Source organism: Mesoplodon densirostris, chromosome 3 (genome assembly GCF_025265405.1).
Source record: "Mesoplodon densirostris isolate mMesDen1 chromosome 3, mMesDen1 primary haplotype, whole genome shotgun sequence".
In the NCBI taxonomy this organism is placed as follows: Eukaryota; Metazoa; Chordata; class Mammalia; order Artiodactyla; family Ziphiidae; genus Mesoplodon; species Mesoplodon densirostris.
Window position 1 is genome coordinate 158,008,749 of NC_082663.1, and position 22,340 is coordinate 158,031,088.

Genomic DNA, 22,340 nt, shown 5'->3' on the forward strand with positions numbered 1-22,340 from the left:
CACTGCTCCTCAGAGGCATCTGTGGGGTGAATAGTACCCTGGTGGTGGGTTTTCCAGGCGGCTTGGAAGCTGCAACGAAGTTGCTTTGCAAAGGGGGAACGTCGGGCTTCTCCCACATTCTCCATTTGCCAACTTGACCCCAGAGCGCATTGACCAGCACTCTCTGACTGACTACTGGAGACTTTCAGCCACACTGGGCCTTTCTAGGATCACACTTGGTTGGACGCGGGGTGTTTTGCGTGCCATGAATATAGCATTACCCGCTTAATGACTGAGTCAGGCCTAAGTGACTTTGGATCGTCCAAATGCCTCACAATTGTCCCGGTTTTTCTGTACTTTCTGTCAGGCTGGACTTACAGTGTACCTGGCGTCACACTAGAGAGATGACAGGTAAGAGTTGCCAGGACGCACTTTAGGCTCAGGGATTCTCTCAGTGCCCTTCAGAGGGCCTCCACAGAGGGAGAGCCCCGTTGACTGTGATACTGGCAGAAACGATGTGCCGGAGCTGCCTTACAGCTGTAGAAATCGAGCTCTGCAAGCGAGAAGCAGTGCATTGCCCTCCCTTCTGCATAGAAAGAGTTGAGCCCAACAGTTTGTTCTGTGTTGTGTGGCTCGGAAAACAAACAGGGCAGTTACAGCGCACACGCTCTCCCACAGAAGGGAATTCACATACGCGACTCTCTGAGGCCGACAGAAAGCCGCAGAGGAGTTAAAGCACTCTATCGAGTCAGGGTTCATGGAGATGGCTGCACACAAAACCTTGCTGATAGGAAACACTCGTGCTTACCTTGAGGCTAGGGCTCACGTTTACTTCGCACTTTAGCTAGGGCAAGCGTGGGATGAGCTCCCAGCAAGGCACTGGAGACCACCTGCTTTCAGAGGAGAAACTCTCTTTCTTCACTGAGGCATTCCTAGAGGTGGCTAGAAGACGGGTAGAGGCAATGTCTTTCAGTCAGCCTGGAGGCCCCACTATCTACCTTTCAAATGGGGAAAATACTGCCCCTTTCCAGGCTTCTCAACTACAAACTGGACCACCCAGCACATACACCTATCTTCTCTGACAACCCCCAAGGGAGACCCTTGGAACACACGTCGGCCTTCTGCGATGAAACTTTTGGATGCAGTGTGCGCTGCATGTGGTGAACGGCATAATCCTGTAAATGCCCTCAGTAGGCCTAGGTGACTTTGGATGTTCCAGATGCCTAGCAATGCTCAGAGTAAATCTCTACTTTCTTTCGGGCTGGACCTAAAGTCCAGTTTCCACGTCACTCCGAGAGACGTCGAGCAGGAGTCCCCCAACTGAATTGGAGCCCCGGGGGTTTCTTTCAGGGCAGCGTAGCTTTCCATAATGTGGCAGACGCACACGGAACGAAAGCCTGCCAAGAACCGCGGTCCTGAGGCTGCTTCAGAGCTGTGGAACGCTAGCCATAGAGAACACCTTCGTTCCCGACCCTTTCAGCTGCATAGTGAGGGATGTTCCCAGAGCTGTGTATCCCTTGCTTGTGCACAGAAGGCTTTGGGCACACAGCGCACTTCCTTGGAAAGAAGTGCCCACGTGAGAGTCTTGCGCGCTGTGAGGCCTACTAATGCTAAAGCCGTCCATTGACTAAGAAGACTTCCTGGAAACTGGTGCACACCTACCTCTGGTAATGGGAAAATGTGCACCGTACCTCGAGACTAGAGGTCACGTTTAGTTGGCACTTGAGCGACAGTATGCTCCTGGGGTGAGCTCCCGGGAAGGAATCGCAAGCACCTGGTTTCTTGGGGAAAAACTCACTGCCCCTCAGAAGCATCTGTGGGGTGAATAGTACCCTGGTGGTGGGGTTTCCAGGCGGCTTGGAAGCTGCAACGAAGTTGCTTTGCAAAGGGGGAACGTCGCCTTCTGCCACATTCTCCATTTGCCAACTGGACCCCAGAGCGCATTGACCAGCACTCTCTGACTGACTACTGGAGACTTTCAGCCACACTGGGCCTTTCTAGGATCACACTTGGTTGGACGCGGGGTGTTTTGCGTGCCATGAATATAGCATTTCCCGCTTAATGACTGAGTCAGGCCTAGGTGACTTTGGATCGTCCAAATGCCTCACAATTGTACCGGTTTTTCTGTACTTTCTGTCAGGCTGGACCTACAGTGTACCTGGCGTCACACTAGAGAGATGACAGGTAAGAGTTGCCAGGATGCACTTTAGGCTCAGGGATTCTCTCAGTGCCCATCAGAGGGCCTCCACAGAGGGAGAGCCCCGTTGACTGTGATACTGGCAGGAACGTTGTGCCGGAGCTGCCTTAAAGCTGTAGAAATCGAGCTCTGCAAGCGAAAAGCAGTGCATTGCCCTCCCCTCTGCATAGAAAGAGTTGAGCCCAACAGTTTGTTCTGTGTTGTGTGGCTCGGAAAACAAACAGGGGACTCACAGTGCACACGCTCTCCCACAGAAGGGAATTCACATACGCGACTCTCTGAGGCCGACGGAAAGCCGCAGAGGAGTTAAAGCACTCTATCGAGTCAGGGTTCATGGAGATGGCTGCACACAAAACCTTGCTGATAGGAAACACTCGTGCTTACCTTGAGGCTATGGCTCACGTTTACTTCGCACTTTAGCTAGGGCAAGCGTGGGATGAGCTCCCAGCAAGGCACTGGAGACCACCTGGTTTCAGAGGAGAAACTCTCTTTCTTCACTGAGGCATTCCTAGAGGGGGCTAGAAGACGGGTAGCGGCAATGTCTTTCAGTCAGCCTGGAGGCTGCCACTATCTACCTTTCAAATGGGGAAAATATTGCCCCTTTCCAGGCTTCTCAACTACAAAATGGACCACCCAGCACATACACCTATCTTCTCTGAAAACCACCAAGGGACACCCTTGGAACACACGTCTGCCTTCTGCGATGAAACTTTGGGATTCAGTGTGCGCTGCATGTGGTGAATGGCATAATCCTCTAAATGCCCTCAGTAGGCCTAGGTGACTTTGGATGTTCCAGATGCCTAGCAATGCTCAGAGTAAATCTCTACTTTCTTTCGGGCTGGACCTAAAGTCCAGTTTCCACGTCACTCCGAGAGACGTCGAGCAGGAGTCCCCAAACTGAATTGGAGCCCCGGGGGTTTCTTTCAGGGCAGCGTAGCTTTCCATAACGTGACAGACGCACACGGAACGAAAGCCTGCCAAGAACCGCGGTCCTGAGGCTGCTTCAGAGCTGTGGAACGCTAGCCATAGAGAACACCTTCGTTCCCGACACTTTCAGCTGCATAGTGAGGGATGTTCCCAGAGCTGTGTATCCCTTGCTTGTGCACAGAAGGCTTTGGGCACACAGCGCACTTCCTTGGAAAGAAGTGCCCAGGTGAGAGTCTTGAGCGCTGTGAGACCTACTAATGCTAAAGCCGTCCATTGACTAAGAAGACTTCCTGGAAACTGGTGCACACCTACCTCTGGTAATGGGAAAATGTGCACCTTACCTCGAGACTAGAGGTCACGTTTAGTTGGCACTTGAGCGACAGTATGCTCCTTGGGTGAGCTCCCAGGAAGGAATCGCAAGCACCTAGTTTCTTGGGGAAAAACTCACTGCTCCTCAGAGGCATCTGTGGGGTGAATAGTACCCTGGTGGTGGGGTTTCAAGGTGGCTTGGAAGCTGCAACGAAGTTGCTTTGCAAAGGGGGAATCTCGGGCTTCTCCCACATTCTCCAGTTGCCAACTGGACCCCACAGCGCATTGACCAGCACTCTCTGACTGACTACTGGAGACTTTCAGCCACACTGGGCCTTTCTAGGATCACATTTGGTTGAACGCGGGGTGTTTTGCGTGCCATGAATATAGCATTACCCGCTTAATGACTGAGTCAGGCCTAGGTGACTTTGGATCGTCCAAATGCCTCACAATTGTCCCGGTTTTTCTGTACTTTCTGTCAGGCTGGACCTACAGTGTACCTGGAGTCACAATACAGAGATGACAGGTAAGAGTTGCCAGGATGCACTTTAGGCTCAGGGATTCTCTCAGTGCCGTTCAGAGGGCCTCCACAGAGGGATAGGCACGTTGACTGTGATACTGGCAAAAACGTTGTGCCGGAGCTGCCTTACAGCTGTAGAAATCAAGCTCTGCAAGCGAGAAGCAGTGCATTGCCCTCCCCTCTGCATAGAAAGATTTGACCCCAACAGTTTGTTCTGTGTTGTGTGGCTCGGAAAACAAACAGGGGACTCACAGCGCACACGCTCTCCCACAGAAGGGAATTCACAAACGCGACTCTCTGAGGCCGACGGAAAGCCGCAGAGTAATTAAAGCACTCTATCGAGTCAGGGTTCATGGAGATGGCTGCACACAAAACCTTGCTGATAGGAAACACTCATGCTTACCTTGAGGCTATGGCTCATGTTTACTTCGCACTTTAGCTACGGCAAGCGTGGGATGAGCTCCCAGCAAGGCACTGGAGACCACCTGGTTTCATAGGAGAAACTCTCTTTGTTCACTGAGGCATTCCTAGAGAGGGCTAGAAGACGGGTAGCGGCAATGTCTTTCAGTCAGCCTGGAGGCCGCCACTATCTACCTTTCAATTGGGGAAAATACTGCCTCTTTCCAGGCTTCTCAACTACAAACTGGACCACCCAGCACATACACCTATCTTCTCTGCCAACCCAAGGGAGACCCTTGGAACACACGTCAGCCTTCTGCGATGAAACTTTTGGATGCAGTATGCGCTGCATGTGGTGAACGGCATAATCCTCTAAATGCCCTCATTAGGCCTAGGTGACTTTGGATGTTCCAGATGCCTAGCAATGCTCAGAGTAAATCTCTACTTTCTTTCGGGCTGGACCTAAAGTCCAGTTTCCACGTCACTCCGAGAGACGTCGAGCAGGAGTCCCCCAACTGAATTGGAGCCCCGGGGGTTTCTTTCAGGGCAGCGTAGCATTCCATAACGTGGCAGACGCACACGGAACGAAAGCCTGCCAAGAACCGCGGTCCTGAGGCTGCTTCAGAGCTGTGGAACGCTAGCCATAGAGAACACCTTCGTTCCCGGCCCTTTCAGCTGCATAGTGAGGCATGTTCCCAGAGCTGTGTATCCCTTGCTTGTGCACAGAAGGCTTTGGGCACACAGCGCACTTCCTTGGAAAGAAGTGCCCACGTGAGAGTCTTGAGCGCTGTGAGGCCTACTAATGCTAAAGCCGTCCATTGACTAAGAAGACTTCCTGGAAACTGGTGCACACCTACCTCTGGTAATGGGAAAATGTGCACCGTACCTCGAGACTAGAGGTCACATTTAGTTGGCACTTGAGCGACAGTATGCTCCTGGGGTGAGCTCCCAGGAAGGAATCGCAAGCACCTGGTTTCTTGGGGAAAAACTCACTTCCCCTCAGAGGCATCTGTGGGGTGAATAGTACCCTGGTGGTGGGGATTTCAGGCGGCTTGGAAGCTGCAACGAAGTTGCTTTGCAAAGGGGGAACGTCGGGCTTCTCCCACATTCTACAGTTGCCAACTTGACCCCAGAGCTCATTGACCAGCACTCTCTGACTGACTACTGGAAACTTTCAGCCACACTGGACATTTCTAGGATCACACTTGGTTGGACGCGGGGTGTTTTGCGTGCCATGAATATAGAATTACCCGCTTAATGACTGAGTCAGGCCTAGGTGACTTTGGATCGTCCAAATGCCTCACAATTGTCGCGGTTTTTCTGTACTTTCTGTCAGGCTGGACCTACAGTGTACCTGGCGTCACACTAGAGAGATGACAGGTAAGAGTTGCCAGGACGCACTTTAGGCTCAGGGATTCTCTCAGTGCCCTTCAGAGGGCCTCCACAGAGGGAGAGCCCCGTTGACTGTGATACTGGCAGAAACGATGTGCCGGAGCTGCCTTACAGCTGTAGAAATCGAGCTCTGCAAGCGAGAAGCAGTGCATTGCCCTCCCCTCTGCATAGAAAGAGTTGAGCCCAACAGTTTGTTCTGTGTTGTGTGGCTCGGAAAACAAACAGGGGACTCACAGCGCACACGCTCTCCCACAGAAGGGAATTCACATACGCGACTCTCTGAGGCCGACGGAAAGTCGCAGAGGAGTTAAAGCACTCAATCGAGTCAGGGTTCATGGAGATGGCTGCACACAAAACCTTGCTGATAGGAAACACTCGTGCTTACCTTGAGTCTAGGGCTAACGTTTACTTCGCACTTTAGCTAGGTCAAGCGTGGGATGAGCTCCCAGCAATGCACTGGAGACCACCTGGTTTCATAGGAGAAACTCTCTTTCTTCACTGAGGCATTCCTAGAGGTGGCTAGAAGACGGGTAGCGGCAATGTCTTTCAGTCAGCCTGGAGGCCGTCACTATCTACCTTTCAAATGGGGAAAATACTGCCCCTTTCCAGGCTTCTCAACTACAAACTGGACCACCCAGCACATACACCTATCTTCTCTGACAACCCCCAAGGGAGACCCTTGGAACACACGTCGGCCTTCTGCGATGAAACATTTGGATGCAGTGTGCGCTGCATGTGGTGAACGGCATAATCCTCTAAATGCCCTCAGTAGGCCTAGGTGACTTTGGATGTTCCAAATGCCTAGCAATGCTCAGAGTAAATCTCTACTTTCTTTCGGGCTGGACCTAAAGTCCAGTTTCCACGTCACTTCGAGAGACGTCGAGCAGGAGTCCCCCAACTGAATTGGAGACCCGGGGGTTTCTTTCAGGGCAGCGTAGCTTTCCATAACGTGGCAGACGCACACGGAACGAAAGCCTGCCAAGAACCGCGGTCCTGAGGCTGCTTCAGAGCTGTGGAACGCTAGCCATAGAGAACACCTTCGTTCCCGACACTTTCAGCTGCATAGTGAGGGATGTTCCCAGAGCTGTGTATCCCTTGCTTGTGCACAGAAGGCTTTGGGCACACAGCGCACTTCCTTGGAAAGAAGTGCCCACGTGAGAGTCTTGAGCGCTGTGAGGCCTACTAATGCTAAAGCCGTCCATTGACTAAGAAGACTTCCTGGAAACTGGTGCACACCTACCTCTGGTAATGGGAAAATGTACACCGTACCTCGAGACTAGAGGTCACGTTTAGTTGGCACTTGAGCGACAGTATGCTCCTGGGGTGAGCTCCCGGGAAGGAATCGCAAGCACCTGGTTTCTTGGGGAAAAACTCACTGCCCCTCAGAGGCATCTGTGGGGTGAATAGTACCCTGGTGGTGGGGTTTCCAGGCGGCTTGGAAGCTGCAACGAAGTTGCTTTGCAAAGGGGGAACGTCGGGCTTCTCCCACATTCTCCAGTTGCCAACTGGCCCCCAGAGCGCATTGACTAGCACTCTCTGAATGACTACTGGAGACTTTCAGCCACACTGGGCCTTTCTAGGATCACACTTGGTTGGACGCGGGGTGTTTTGCGTGCCATGAATATAGAATTACCCGCTTAATGACTGAGTCAGGCCTAGGTGACTTTGGATCGTCCAAATGCCTCACAATTGTACCGGTTTTTCTGTACTTTCTGTCAGGCTGGACCTACAGTGTACCTGGCGTCACACTAGAGAGATGACAGGTAAGAGTTGCCAGGACGCACTTTAGGCTCAGGGATTCTCTCAGTGCCCTTCAGAGGGCCTCCACAGAGGGAGAGCCCCGTTGACTGTGATACTGGCAGAAACGATGTGCCGGAGCTGCCTTACAGCTGTAGAAATCGAGCTCTGCAAGCGAGAAGCAGTGCATTGCCCTCCCCTCTGCATAGAAAGAGTTGAGCCCAACAGTTTGTTCTGTGTTGTGTGGCTCGGAAAACAAACAGGGGACTCACAGCGCACACGCTCTCCCACAGAAGGGAATACACATACGCGACTCTCTGAGGCCGACGGAAAGCCGCAGAGGAGTTAAAGCACTCTATCGAGTCAGGGTTCATGGAGATGGCTGCACACAAAACCTTGCTGATAGGAAACACTCGTGCTTACCTTGAGGCTATGGCTCACGTTTACTTCACACTTTAGCTACGGCAAGCGTGGGATGAGCTCCCAGCAAGGCACTGGAGACCACCTGGTTTCAGAGGAGAAACTCTCTTTCTTCACTGAGGCATTCCTAGAGGTGGCTAGGAGACGGGTAGCGGCAATGTCTTTCAGTCAGCCTGGAGGCCGCCACTATCTACCTTTCAAATGGGGAAAATACTGCCCCTTTCCAGGCTTCTCAACTACAAACTGGACCACCCAGCACATACACCTATCTTCTCTGACAACCCCCAAGGGAGACCCTTGGAACACACGTCGGCCTTCTGCGATGAAACTTTTGGATGCAGTGTGCGCTGCATGTGGTGAACGGCATAATCCTCTAAATGCCCTCAGTAGGCCTAGGTGACTTTGGATGTTCCAAATGCCTAGCAATGCTCAGAGTAAATCTCTACTTTCTTTCGGGCTGGACCTAAAGTCCAGTTTCCATGTCACTCCGAGAGACGTCGAGCAGGAGTCCCCCAACTGAATTGGAGCCCCGGGGGTTTCTTTCAGGGCAGCGTAGCTTTCCATAACGTGGCAGACGCACACGGAACGAAAGCCTGCCAAGAACCGCGGTCCTGCGGCTGCTTCAGAGCTGTGGAACGCTAGCCATTGAGAACACCTTCGTTCCCGGCCCTTTCAGCTGCATAGTGAGGGATGTTCCCAGAGCTGTGTATCCCTTGCTTGTGCACAGAAGGCTTTGGGCACACAGCGCACTTCCTTGGAAAGAAGTGCCCACGTGAGAGTCTTGAGCGCTGTGAGGCCTACTAATGCTAAAGCCGTCCATTGACTAAGAAGACTTCCTGGAAACTGGTGCACACCTACCTCTGGTAATGGGAAAATGTGCACCGTACCTCGAGACTAGAGGTCACGTTTAGTTGGCACTTGAGCGACAGTATGCTCCTGGGGTGAGCTCCCAGGAAGGAATCGCAAGCACCTGGTTTCTTGGGGAAAAACTCACTGCCCCTCAGAGGCATCTGTGGGGTGAATAGTACCATGGTGGTGGGGATTTCAGGCGGCTTGGAAGCTGCAACGAAGTTGCTTTTCAAAGGGGGAACGTCGGGCTTCTCCCACATTCTACAGTTGCCAACTTGACCCCAGAGCTCATTGACCAGCACTCTCTGACTGACTACTGGAAACTTTCAGCCACACTGGGCATTTCGAGGATCACACTTGGTTGGACGCGGGGTGTTTTGCGTGCCATGAATATAGAATTACCCGCTTAATGACTGAGTCAGGCCTAGGTGACTTTGGATCGTCCAAATGCCTCACAATTGTACCGGTTTTTCTGTACTTTCTGTCAGGCTGGACCTACAGTGTACCTGGCGTCACACTAGAGAGATGACAGGTAAGAGTTGCCAGGACGCACTTTAGGCTCAGGGATTCTCTCAGTGCCCTTCAGAGGGCCTCCACAGAGGGAGAGCCCCGTTGACTGTGATACTGGCAGAAACGATGTGCCGGAGCTGCCTTACAGCTGTAGAAATCGAGCTCTGCAAGCGAGAAGCAGGGCATTGCCCTCCCCTCTGCATAGAAAGAGTTGAGCCCAACAGTTTGTTCTGTGTTGTGTGGCTCGGAAAACAAACAGGGGACTCACAGCGCACACGCTCTCCCACAGAAGGGAATTCACATACGCGACTCTCTGAGGCCGACGGAAAGTCGCAGAGGAGTTAAAGCACTCAATCGAGTCAGGGTTCATGGAGATGGCTGCACACAAAACCTTGCTGATAGGAAACACTCGTGCTTACCTTGAGGCTAGGGCTAACGTTTACTTCGCACTTTAGCTAGGGCAAGCGTGGGATGAGCTCCCAGCAATGCACTGGAGACCACCTGGTTTCATAGGAGAAACTCTCTTTCTTCACTGAGGCATTCCTAGAGGTGGCTAGAAGACGGGTAGCGGCAATGTCTTTCAGTCAGCCTGGAGGCCGTCACTATCTACCTTTCAAATGGGGAAAATACTGCCCCTTTCCAGGCTTCTCAACTACAAACTGGACCACCCAGCACATACACCTATCTTCTCTGACAACCCCCAAGGGAGACCCTTGGAACACACGTCGGCCTTCTGCGATGAAACTTTTGGATGCAGTGTGCGCTGCATGTGGTGAACGGCATAATCCTCTAAATGCCCTCAGTAGGCCTAGGTGACTTTGGATTTTCCAAATGCCTAGCAATGCTCAGAGTAAATCTCTACTTTCTTTCGGGCTGGACCTAAAGTCCAGTTTCCACGTCACTTCGAGAGACGTCGAGCAGGAGTCCCCCAACTGAATTGGAGCCCCGGGGGTTTCTTTCAGGGCAGCGTAGCTTTCCATAACGTGGCAGACGCACACGGAACGAAAGCCTGCCAAGAACCGCGGTCCTGAGGCTGCTTCAGAGCTGTGGAACGCTAGCCATAGAGAACACCTTCGTTCCCGACACTTTCAGCTGCATAGTGAGGGATGTTCCCAGAGCTGTGTATCCCTTGCTTGTGCACAGAAGGCTTTGGGCACACAGCGCACTTCCTTGGAAAGAAGTGCCCACGTGAGAGTCTTGAGCGCTGTGAGGCCTACTAATGCTAAAGCCGTCCATTGACTAAGAAGACTTCCTGGAAACTGGTGCACACCTACCTCTGGTAATGGGAAAATGTACACCGTACCTCGAGACTAGAGGTCACGTTTAGTTGGCACTTGAGCGACAGTATGCTCCTGGGGTGAGCTCCCGGGAAGGAATCGCAAGCACCTGGTTTCTTGGGGAAAAACTCACTGCCCCTCAGAGGCATCTGTGGGGTGAATAGTACCCTGGTGGTGGGGTTTCCAGGCGGCTTGGAAGCTGCAACGAAGTTGCTTTGCAAAGGGGGAACGTCGGGCTTCTCCCACATTCTCCAGTTGCCAACTGGCCCCCAGAGCGCATTGACTAGCACTCTCTGAATGACTACTGGAGACTTTCAGCCACACTGGGCCTTTCTAGGATCACACTTGGTTGGACGCGGGGTGTTTTGCGTGCCATGAATATAGCATTACCCGCTTAATGACTGAGTCAGGCCTAGGTGACTTTGGATCGTCCAAATGCCTCACAATTGTACCGGTTTTTCTGTACTTTCTGTCAGGCTGGACCTACAGTGTACCTGGCGTCACACTAGAGAGATGACAGGTAAGAGTTGCCAGGACGCACTTTAGGCTCAGGGATTCTCTCAGTGCCCTTCAGAGGGCCTCCACAGAGGGAGAGCCCCGTTGACTGTGATACTGGCAGAAACGATGTGCCGGAGCTGCCTTACAGCTGTAGAAATCGAGCTCTGCAAGCGAGAAGCAGTGCATTGCCCTCCCCTCTGCATAGAAAGAGTTGAGCCCAACAGTTTGTTCTGTGTTGTGTGGCTCGGAAAACAAACAGGGGACTCACAGCGCACACGCTCTCCCACAGAAGGGAATACACATACGCGACTCTCTGAGGCCGACGGAAAGCCGCAGAGGAGTTAAAGCACTCTATCGAGTCAGGGTTCATGGAGATGGCTGCACACAAAACCTTGCTGATAGGAAACACTCGTGCTTACCTTGAGGCTATGGCTCACGTTTACTTCACACTTTAGCTACGGCAAGCGTGGGATGAGCTCCCAGCAAGGCACTGGAGACCACCTGGTTTCAGAGGAGAAACTCTCTTTCTTCACTGAGGCATTCCTAGAGGTGGCTAGGAGACGGGTAGCGGCAATGTCTTTCAGTCAGCCTGGAGGCCGCCACTATCTACCTTTCAAATGGGGAAAATACTGCCCCTTTCCAGGCTTCTCAACTACAAACTGGACCACCTAGCACATACACCTATCTTCTCTGACAACCCCCAAGGGAGAGCCTTGGAACACACGTCGGCCTTCTGTGATGAAACTTTTGGATGCAGTGTGCGCTGCATGTGGTGAACGGCATAATCCTCTAAATGCCCTCACTAGGCCTAGGTGACTTTGGATGTTCCAAATGCCTAGCAATGCTCAGAGTAAATCTCTACTTTCTTTCGGGCTGGACCTAAAGTCCAGTTTCCATGTCACTCCGAGAGACGTCGAGCAGGAGTCCCCCAACTGAATTGGAGCCCCGGGGGTTTCTTTCAGGGCAGCGTAGCTTTCCATAACGTGGCAGACGCACACGGAACGAAAGCCTGCCAAGAACCGCGGTCCTGCGGCTGCTTCAGAGCTGTGGAACGCTAGCCATTGAGAACACCTTCGTTCCCGGCCCTTTCAGCTGCATAGTGAGGGATGTTCCCAGAGCTGTGTATCCCTTGCTTGTGCACAGAAGGCTTTGGGCACACAGCGCACTTCCTTGGAAAGAAGTGCCCACGTGAGAGTCTTGAGCGCTGTGAGGCCTACTAATGCTAAAGCCGTCCATTGACTAAGAAGACTTCCTGGAAACTGGTGCACACCTACCTCTGGTAATGGGAAAATGTGCACCGTACCTCGAGACTAGAGGTCACGTTTAGTTGGCACTTGAGCGACAGTATGCTCCTGGGGTGAGCTCCCAGGAAGGAATCGCAAGCACCTGGTTTCTCGGGGAAAAACTCACTGCCCCTCAGAGGCATCTGTGGGGTGAATAGTACCATGGTGGTGGGGATTTCAGGCGGCTTGGAAGCTGCAACGAAGTTGCTTTGCAAAGGGGGAACGTCGGGCTTCTCCCACATTCTACAGTTGCCAACTTGACCCCAGAGCGCATTGACCAGCACTCTCTGACTGACTACTGGAAACTTTCAGCCACACTGGGCATTTCTAGGATCACACTTGGTTGGACGCGGGGTGTTTTGCGTGCCATGAATATAGAATTACCCGCTTAATGACTGAGTCAGGCCTAGGTGACTTTGGATCGTCCAAATGCCTCACAATTGTACCGGTTTTTCTGTACTTTCTGTCAGGCTGGACCTACAGTGTACCTGGCGTCACACTAGAGAGATGACAGGTAAGAGTTGCCAGGACGCACTTTAGGCTCAGGGATTCTCTCAGTGCCCTTCAGAGGGCCTCCACAGAGGGAGAGCCCCGTTGACTGTGATACTGGCAGAAACGATGTGCCGGAGCTGCCTTACAGCTGTAGAAATCGAGCTCTGCAAGCGAGAAGCAGTGCATTGCCCTCCCCTCTGCATAGAAAGAGTTGAGCCCAACAGTTTGTTCTGTGTTGTGTGGCTCGGAAAACAAACAGGGGACTCACAGCGCACACGCTCTCCCACAGAAGGGAATTCACATACGCGACTCTCTGAGGCCGACGGAAAGCCGCAGAGGAGTTAAAGCGCTCTATCGAGTCAGGGTTCATGGAGATGTCCGCACACAAAACCTTGCTGATAGGAAACACTCGTGCTTACCTTGAGGCTAGGGCTCACGTTTACTTCGCACTTTAGCTAGGGCAAGCGTGGGATGAGCTCCCAGCAATGCACTGGAGACCACCTGGTTTCATAGGAGAAACTCTCTTTCTTCACTGAGGCATTCCTAGAGGTGGCTAGAAGACGGGTAGCGGCAATGTCTTTCAGTCAGCCTGGAGGCCGCCACTATCTACCTTTCAAATGGGGAAAATACTGCCCCTTTCCAGGCTTCTCAACTACAAACTGGACCACCCAGCACATACACCTATCTTCTCTGACAACCCCCAAGGGAGACCCTTGGAACACACGTCGGCCTTCTGCGATGAAACTTTTGGATGCAGTGTGCGCTGGATGTGGTGAACGGCATAATCCTCTAAATGCCCTCAGTAGGCCTAGGTGACTTTGGATGTTCCATTTGCCTAGCAATGCTCAGAGTAAATCTCTACTTTCTTTCGGGCTGGACCTAAAGTCCAGTTTCGACGTCACTCCGAGAGACATCGAGCAGGAGTCCCCCAACTGAATTGGAGCCCCGGGGGTATCTTTCAGGGCAGCGTAGCTTTCCATAACGTGGCAGACGCACACGGAACAAAAGCCTGCCAAGAACCGTGGTCCTGAGGCTGCTTCAGAGCTGTGGAACGCTAGCCATAGAGAACACCTTCATTCCCGGCACTTTCAGCTGCATAGTGAGGGATGTTCCCAGAGCTGTGTATCCCTTGCTTGTGCTCAGAAGGCTTTGGGCACACAGCACACTTCCTTGGAAAGAAGTGCCCACGTGAGAGTCTTGAGCACTGTGAGGCCTACTAATGCTAAAGCCGTCCATTGACTAAGAAGACTTCCTGGAAACTGGTGCACACCTACCTCTGGTAATGGGAAAATGTGCACCTTACCTCGAGACTAGAGGTCACGTTTAGTTGGCACTTGAGCGACAGTATGCTCCTGGGGTGAGCTCCCAGGAAGGAATCGCAAGCACCTGGTTTCTTGGGGAAAAACTCACTGCTCCTCAGAGGCATCTGTGGGATGAATAGTACCCTGGTGGTGGGGTTTCCAGGCGGCTTGGAAGCTGCAACGAAGTTGCTTTGCAAAGGGGGAACGTCGGGCTTCTCCCACATTCTCCAGTTGCCAACTTGACCCCAGAGCTCATTGACCAGCACTCTCTGACTGACTACTGGAGACTTTCAGCCACACTGGGCCTTTCTAGGATCACACTTGGTTGGACGCGGGGTGTTTTGCATGCCATGAATATAGCATTACCCGCTTAATGACTGAGTCAGGCCTAGGTGACTTTGGATCGTCCAAATGCCTCACAATTGTCCCGGTTTTTCTGTACTTTCTGTCAGGCTGGACCTACAGTGTACCTGGCGTCACACTAGAGAGATGACAGGTAAGAGTTGCCAGGACGCACTTTAGGCTCAGGGATTCTCTCAGTGCCCTTCAGAGAGACTCCACAGAGGGGGAGCCCCATTGACTGTGATAATGGCAGGAACGTTGTGCCGGAGCTGCCTTACAGCTGTAGAAATCGAGCTCTGCAAGCGAGAAGCAGTGCATTGCCCTCCCCTCTGCATAGAAAGAGTTGAGCCCAACAGTTTGTTCTGTGTTGTGTGGCTCGGAAAACAAACAGGGGACTCACAGCGCACACACTCTCCCACAGAAGGGAATACACATACGCGACTCTCTGAGGCCGACGGAAAGCCGCAGAGGAGTTAAAGCACTCTATCGAGTCAGGGTTCATGGAGATGGCTGCACACAAAACCTTGCTGATAGGAAACACTCGTGCTTACCTTGAGGCTATGGCTCACGTTTACTTCACACTTTAGCTACGGCAAGCGTGGGATGAGCTCCCAGCAAGGCACTGGAGACCACCTGGTTTCAGAGGAGAAACTCTCTTTCTTCACTGAGGCATTCCTAGAGGTGGCTAGGAGACGGGTAGCGGCAATGTCTTTCAGTCAGCCTGGAGGCCGCCACTATCTACCTTTCAAATGGGGAAAATACTGCCCCTTTCCAGGCTTCTCAACTACAAACTGGACCACCCAGCACATACACCTATCTTCTCTGACAACCCCCAAGGGAGACCCTTGGAACACACGTCGGCCTTCTGTGATAAAACTTTTGGATGCAGTGTGCGCTGCATGTGGTGAACGGCATAATCCTCTAAATGCCCTCAGTAGGCCTAGGTGACTTTGGATATTCCAAATGCCTAGCAATGCTCAGAGTAAATCTCTACTTTCTTTCGGGCTGTACCTAAAGTCCAGTTTCCATGTCACTCCGAGAGACGTCGAGCAGGAGTCCCCCAACTGAATTGGAGCCCCGGGGGTTTCTTTCAGGGCAGCGTAGCTTTCCATAACGTGGCAGACGCACACGGAACGAAAGCCTGCCAAGAACCGCGGTCCTGCGGCTGCTTCAGAGCTGTGGAACGCTAGCCATTGAGAACACCTTCGTTCCCGGCCCTTTCAGCTGCATAGTGAGGGATGTTCCCAGAGCTGTGTATCCCTTGCTTGTGCACAGAAGGCTTTGGGCACACAGCGCACTTCCTTGGAAAGAAGTGCCCACGTGACAGTCTTGAGCGCTGTGAGGCCTACTAATGCTAAAGCCGTCCATTGACTAAGAAGACTTCCTGGAAACTGGTGCACACCTACCTCTGGTAATGGGAAAATGTGCACCATACCTCGAGACTAGAGGTCACGTTTAGTTGGCACTTGAGCGACAGTATGCTCCTGGGGTGAGCTCCCAGGAAGGAATCGCAAGCACCTGGTTTCTTGGGGAAAAACTCACTGCCCCTCAGAGGCATCTGTGGGGTGAATAGTACCATGGTGGTGGGGATTTCAGGCGGCTTGGAAGCTGCAACGAAGTTGCTTTGCAAAGGGGGAACGTCGGGCTTCTCCCACATTCTACAGTTGCCAACTTGACCCCAGAGCTCATTGACCAGCACTCTCTGACTGACTACTGGAAACTTTCAGCCACACTGGGCATTTCTAGGATCACACTTGGTTGGACGCGGGGTGTTTTGCGTGCCATGAATATAGAATTACCCGCTTAATGACTGAGTCAGGCCTAGGTGACTTTGGATCGTCCAAATGCCTCACAATTGTACCGGTTTTTCTGTACTTTCTGTCAGGCTGGACCTACAGTGTACCTGGCGTCACACTAGAGAGATGACAGGTAAGAGTTGCCAGGACGCACTTTAGGCTCAGGGATTCTCTCAGTGCCCTTCAGAGGGCCTCCACAGAGGGAGAGCCCCGTTGACTGTGATACTGGCAGAAACGATGTGCCGGAGCTGCCTTACAGCTGTAGAAATCGAGCTCTGCAAGCGAGAAGCAGTGCATTGCCCTCCCCTCTGCATAGAAAGAGTTGAGCCCAACAGTTTGTTCTGTGTTGTGTGGCTCGGAAAACAAACAGGGGACTCACAGCGCACACGCTCTCCCACAGAAGGGAATTCACATACGCGACTCTCTGAGGCCGACGGAAAGCCGCAGAGGAGTTAAAGCGCTCTATCGAGTCAGGGTTCATGGAGATGGCTGCACACAAAACCTTGCTGATAGGAAACACTCGTGCTTACCTTGAGGCTAGGGCTCACATTTACTTCGCACTTTAGCTAGGGCAAGCGTGGGATGGGCTCCCAGCAAGGCACTGGAGACCAGCTGGTTTCAAAGGAGAAACTCTCTTTCTTCACTGAGGCATTCCTAGAGGTGGCTAGAAAACAGGTAGTGGCAATGTCTTTCAGTCAGCCTGGAGGCCGCCACTATCTACCTTTCAAATGGGGAAAATACTGCCCCTTTCCAGGCTTCTCAACTACAAACTGGAGCACCCAGCACATACACCTATCTTCTCTGACAACCCCCAAGGGAGACCCTTGGAACACACGTCGGCCTTCTGCGATGAAACTTTTGGATGCAGTGTGTGCTGCATGTGGTGAACGGCATAATCCTCTAAATGCCCTCAGTAGGCCTAGGTGACTTTGGATGTTCCAGATGCCTAGCAATGCTCAGAGTAAATCTCTACTTTCTTTCGGGCTGGACCTAAAGTCCAGTTTCCACTTCACTCCGAGAGACGTCGAGCAGGAGTCCCCCAACTGAATTGGAGCCCCGGGGGTTTCTTTCAGGGCAGCGTAGCTTTCCATAACGTGGCAGATGCACACGGAACGAAAGCCTGCCAAGAACCACGGTCCTGCGGCTGCTTCAGAGCTGTGGAACGCTAGCCATTGAGAACACCTTCGTTCCCGGCCCTTTCAGCTGCATAGTGAGGGATGTTCCCAGAGCTGTGTATCCCTTGCTTGTGCTCAGAAGGCTTTGGGCACACAGCGCACTTCCTTGGAAAGAAGTGCCCACGTGAGAGTCTTGAGCGCTGTGAGGCCTACTAATGCTAAAGCCGTCCATTGACTAAGAAGACTTCCTGGAAACTGGTGCACACCTACCTCTGGTAATGGGAAAATGTGCACCGTACCTCGAGACTAGAGGTCACGTTTAGTTGGCACTTGAGCGACAGTATGCTCCTGGGGTGAGCTCCCGGGAAGGAATCGCAAGCACCTGGTTTCTTGGGGAAAAACTCACTGCCCCTCAGAGGCATCTGTGGGGTGAATAGTACCCTGGTGGTGGGGTTTTCAGGCGGCTTGGAAGCTGCAACGAAGTTGCTTTGCAAAGGGGGAACGTCGGGCTTCTCCCACATTCTACAGTTGCCAACTTGACCCCAGAGCGCATTGACCAGCACTCTCTGACTTACTACTGGAAACTTTCAGCCACACTGGGCATTTCTAGGATCACACTTGTTTGGACGCGGGGTGTTTTGCGTGCCATGAATATAGAATTACCTGCTTAATGACTGATTCAGGCCTAGGTGACTTTGGATCATCCAAATGCCTCACAATTGTACCGGTTTTTCTGTACTTTCTGTCAGGCTGGACCTACAGTGTACCTGGCGTCACACTAGAGAGATGACAGGTAAGAGTTGCCAGGATGCACTTTAGGCTCAGGGATTCTCTCAGTGCCCTTCAGAGGGCCTCCACAGAGGGAGAGCCCCGTTGACTGTGATACTGGCAGAAACGATGTGCCGGAGCTGCCTTACAGCTGTAGAAATCGAGCTCTGCAAGCGAGAAGCAGTGCTTTGCCCTCCCCTCTGCATAGAAAGAGTTGAGCCCAACAGTTTGTTCTGTGTTGTGTGGCTCGGAAAACAAACAGGGGACTCACAGCGCACACGCTCTCCCACAGAAGGGAATTCACATACGCGACTCTCTGAGGCCGACGGAAAGCCGCAGAGGAGTTAAAGCACTCTATCGAGTCAGGGTTCATGGAGATGGCTGCACACAAAACCTTGCTGATAGGAAACACTCGTGCTTACCTTGAGGCTATGGCTCACGTTTACTTCGCACTTTAGCTAGGGCAAGCGTGGGATGAGCTCCCAGCAAGGCACTGGATACCACCTCGTTTCATAGGAGAAACTCTCTTTCTTCACTGAGGCATTCCTAGAGGTGGCTAGAAGACGGGTAGCGGCAATGTCTTTTAGTCAGCCTGGAGGCCGCCATTATCTACCTTTCAAATGGGGAAAATACTGCCTCTTTCCAGGCTTCTCAACTACAAACTGGACCACCCAGCGCATACACCTATATTCTCTGAGAACCCCCAAGGGAGACCCTTGGAACACACGTCGGCCTTCTGCAATGAAACTTTGGGATTCAGTGTGCGCTGCATGTGGTGAACGGCATAATCCTCTAAATGCCCTCAGTAGGCCTAGGTGACTTTGGATGTTCCAAATGCCTAGCAATGCTCAGAGTAAATCTCTACATTCTTTCGGGCTGGACCTAAAGTCCAGTTTCCACGTCACTCCGAGAGACGTCGAGCAGGAGTCCCCCAACTGAATTGGAGCCCCGGGGGTTTTTCTCAGGGCAGCGTAGCTTTCCATAACGTGGCAGACGCACACGGAACGAAAGCCTGCCAAGAACCGCGGTCCTGAGGCTGCTTCAGAGCTGTGGAACGCTAGCCATAGAGAACACCTTCGTTCCCGACACTTTCATCTGCATAGTGAGGGATGTTCCCAGAGCTGTGTATCCCTTGCTTGTGCACAGAAGGCTTTGGGCACACAGCGCACTTCCTTGGAAAGAAGTGCCCACGTGAGAGTCTTGAGCGCTGTGAGGCCTACTAATGCTAAAGCCGTCCATTGACTAAGAAGACTTCCTGGAAACTGGTGCACACCTACCTCTGGTAATGGGAAAATGTGCACCGTACCTCGAGACTAGAGGTCACGTTTAGTTGGCACTTGAGCGACAGTATGCTCCTGGGGTGAGCTCCCAGGAAGGAATCGCAAGCACCTGGTTTCTTGGGGAAAAACTCACTGCCCCTCAGAGGCATCTGTGGGGTGAATAGTACCCTGGTGGTGGGGTTTTCAGGCGGCTTGGAAGCTGCAACGAAGTTGCTTTGCAAAGGGGGAACGTCGGGCTTCTCCCACATTCTCCAGTTGCCAACTTGACCCCAGAGCGCATTGATCAGCACTCTCTGACTTACTACTGGAAACTTTCAGCCACCCTGGGCATTTCTAGGATCACACTTGTTTGGACGCGGGGTGTTTTGCGTGCCATGAATATAGAGTTACCCGCTTAATGACTGAGTCAGGCCTAGGTGACTTTGGATCGTCCAAATGCCTCACAATTGTACCGGTTTTTCTGTACTTTCTGTCAGGCTGGACCTACAGTGTACCTGGCGTCACACTAGAGAGATGACAGGTAAGAGTTGCCAGGACGCACTTTAGGCTCAGGGATTCTCTCAGTGCCCTTCAGAGGGCCTCCACAGAGGGAGAGCCCCGTTGACTGTGATACTGGCAGAAACGATGTGCCGGAGCTGCCTTACAGCTGTAGAAATCGAGCTCTGCAAGCGAGAAGCAGTGCATTGCCCTCCCCTCTGCATAGAAAGAGTTGAGCCCAACAGTTTGTTCTGTGTTGTGTGGCTCGGAAAACAAACAGGGGACTCACAGCGCACACGCTCTCCCACAGAAGGGAATTCACATACGCGACTCTCTGAGGCCGACGGAAAGCCGCAGAGGAGTTAAAGCGCTCTATCGAGTCAGGGTTCATGGAGATGGCTGCACACAAAACCTTGCTGATAGGAAACACTCGTGCTTACCTTGAGGCTAGGGCTCACATTTACTTCGCACTTTAGCTAGGGCAAGCGTGGGATGGGCTCCCAGCAAGGCACTGGAGACCAGCTGGTTTCATAGGAGAAACTCTCTTTCTTCACTGAGGCATTCCTAGAGGTGGCTAGAAGACAGGTAGTGGCAATGTCTTTCAGTCAGCCTGGAGGCCGCCACTATCTACCTTTCAAATGGGGAAAATACTGCCTCTTTCCAGGCTTCTCAACTACAAACTGGACCACCCAGCACATACACCTATCTTCTCTGACAACCCCCAAGGGAGACCCTTGGAACACACGTCGGCCTTCTGCGATGAAACTTTTGGATGCAGTGTGTGCTGCATGTGGTGAACGGCATAATCCTCTAAATGCCCTCAGTAGGCCTAGGTGACTTTGGATGTTCAAGATGCCTAGCAATGCTCAGAGTAAATCTCTACTTTCTTTCGGGCTGGACCTAAAGTCCAGTTTCCACGTCACTCCGAGAGACGTCGAGCAGGAGTCCCCCAACTGAATTGGAGCCCCGGGGGTTTCTTTCAGGGCAGCGTAGCTTTCCATAACGTGGCAGACGCACACGGAACGAAAGCCTGCCAAGAACCACGGTCCTGCGGCTGCTTCAGAGCTGTGGAACGCTAGCCATTGAGAACACCTTCGTTCCCGGCCCTTTCAGCTGCATAGTGAGGGATGTTCCCAGAGCTGTGTATCCCTTGCTTGTGCTCAGAAGGCTTTGGGCACACAGCGCACTTCCTTGGAAAGAAGTGCCCACGTGAGAGTCTTGAGCGCTGTGAGGCCTACTAATGCTAAAGCCGTCCATTGACTAAGAAGACTTCCTGGAAACTGGTGCACACCTACCTCTGGTAATGGGAAAATGTGCACCGTACCTCGAGACTAGAGGTCACGTTTAGTTGGCACTTGAGCGACAGTATGCTCCTGGGGTGAGCTCCCAGGAAGGAATCGCAAGCACCTGGTTTCTTGGGGAAAAACTCACTGCCCCTCAGAGGCATCTGTGGGGTGAATAGTACCCTGGTGGTGGGGTTTTCAGGCGGCTTGGAAGCTGCAACGAAGTTGCTTTGCAAAGGGGGAACGTCGGGCTTCTCCCACATTCTCCAGTTGCCAACTGGACCCCAGAGCGCATTGACCAGCACTCTCTGACTGACTACTGCAGACTTTCAGCCACACTGGGCCTTTCTAGGATCACACTTGGTTGGACGTGCGGTGTTTTGCGTGCCATGAATATAGCATTACCCACTTAATGACTGAGTCAGGCCTAGGTGACTTTGGATCGTCCAAATGCCTCACAATTGTCCCGGTTTTTCTGTACGTTCTGTCAGGCTGGACCTACAGTGTACCTGGCGTCACACTAGAGAGATGACAGGTAAGAGTTCCCAGGACGCACTTTAGGCTCAGGGATTCTCTCAGTGCCCTTCAGAGGGCCTCCACAGAGGGAGAGCCCCGTTGACTGTGATACTGGCAGGAACGTTGTGCCGGAGCTGCCTTACAGCTGTAGAAATCGAGCTCTGCAAGTGAGAAGCAGTGCATTGCCCTCCCCTCTGCATAGAAAGAGTTGAGCCCAACAGTTTGTTCTGTGTTGTGTGGCTCGGAAAACAAACAGGGGACTCACAGCGCACACGCTCTCCCACAGAAGAGAATTCACATACGCGACTCTCTGAGGCCGACGGAAAGCCGCAGAGGAGTTAAAGCACTCTATCGAGTCAGGGTTCATGGAGATGGCTGCACACAAAACCTTGCTGATAGGAAACACTCGTGCTTACCTTGAGGCTATGGCTCACATTTACTTCGCACTTTAGCTAGGGCAAGCGTGGGATGAGCTCCCAGCAAGGCACTGGAGACCACCTGCTTTCAGAGGAGAAACTCTCTTTCTTCACTGAGGCATTCCTAGAGGTGGCTAGAAGACGGGTAGCGGCAATGTCTTTCAGTCAGCCTGGAGGCCGCCACTATCTACCTTTCAAATGGGGAAAATACTGCCCCTTTCCAGGCTTCTCAACTACAAACTGGACCACCCAACACA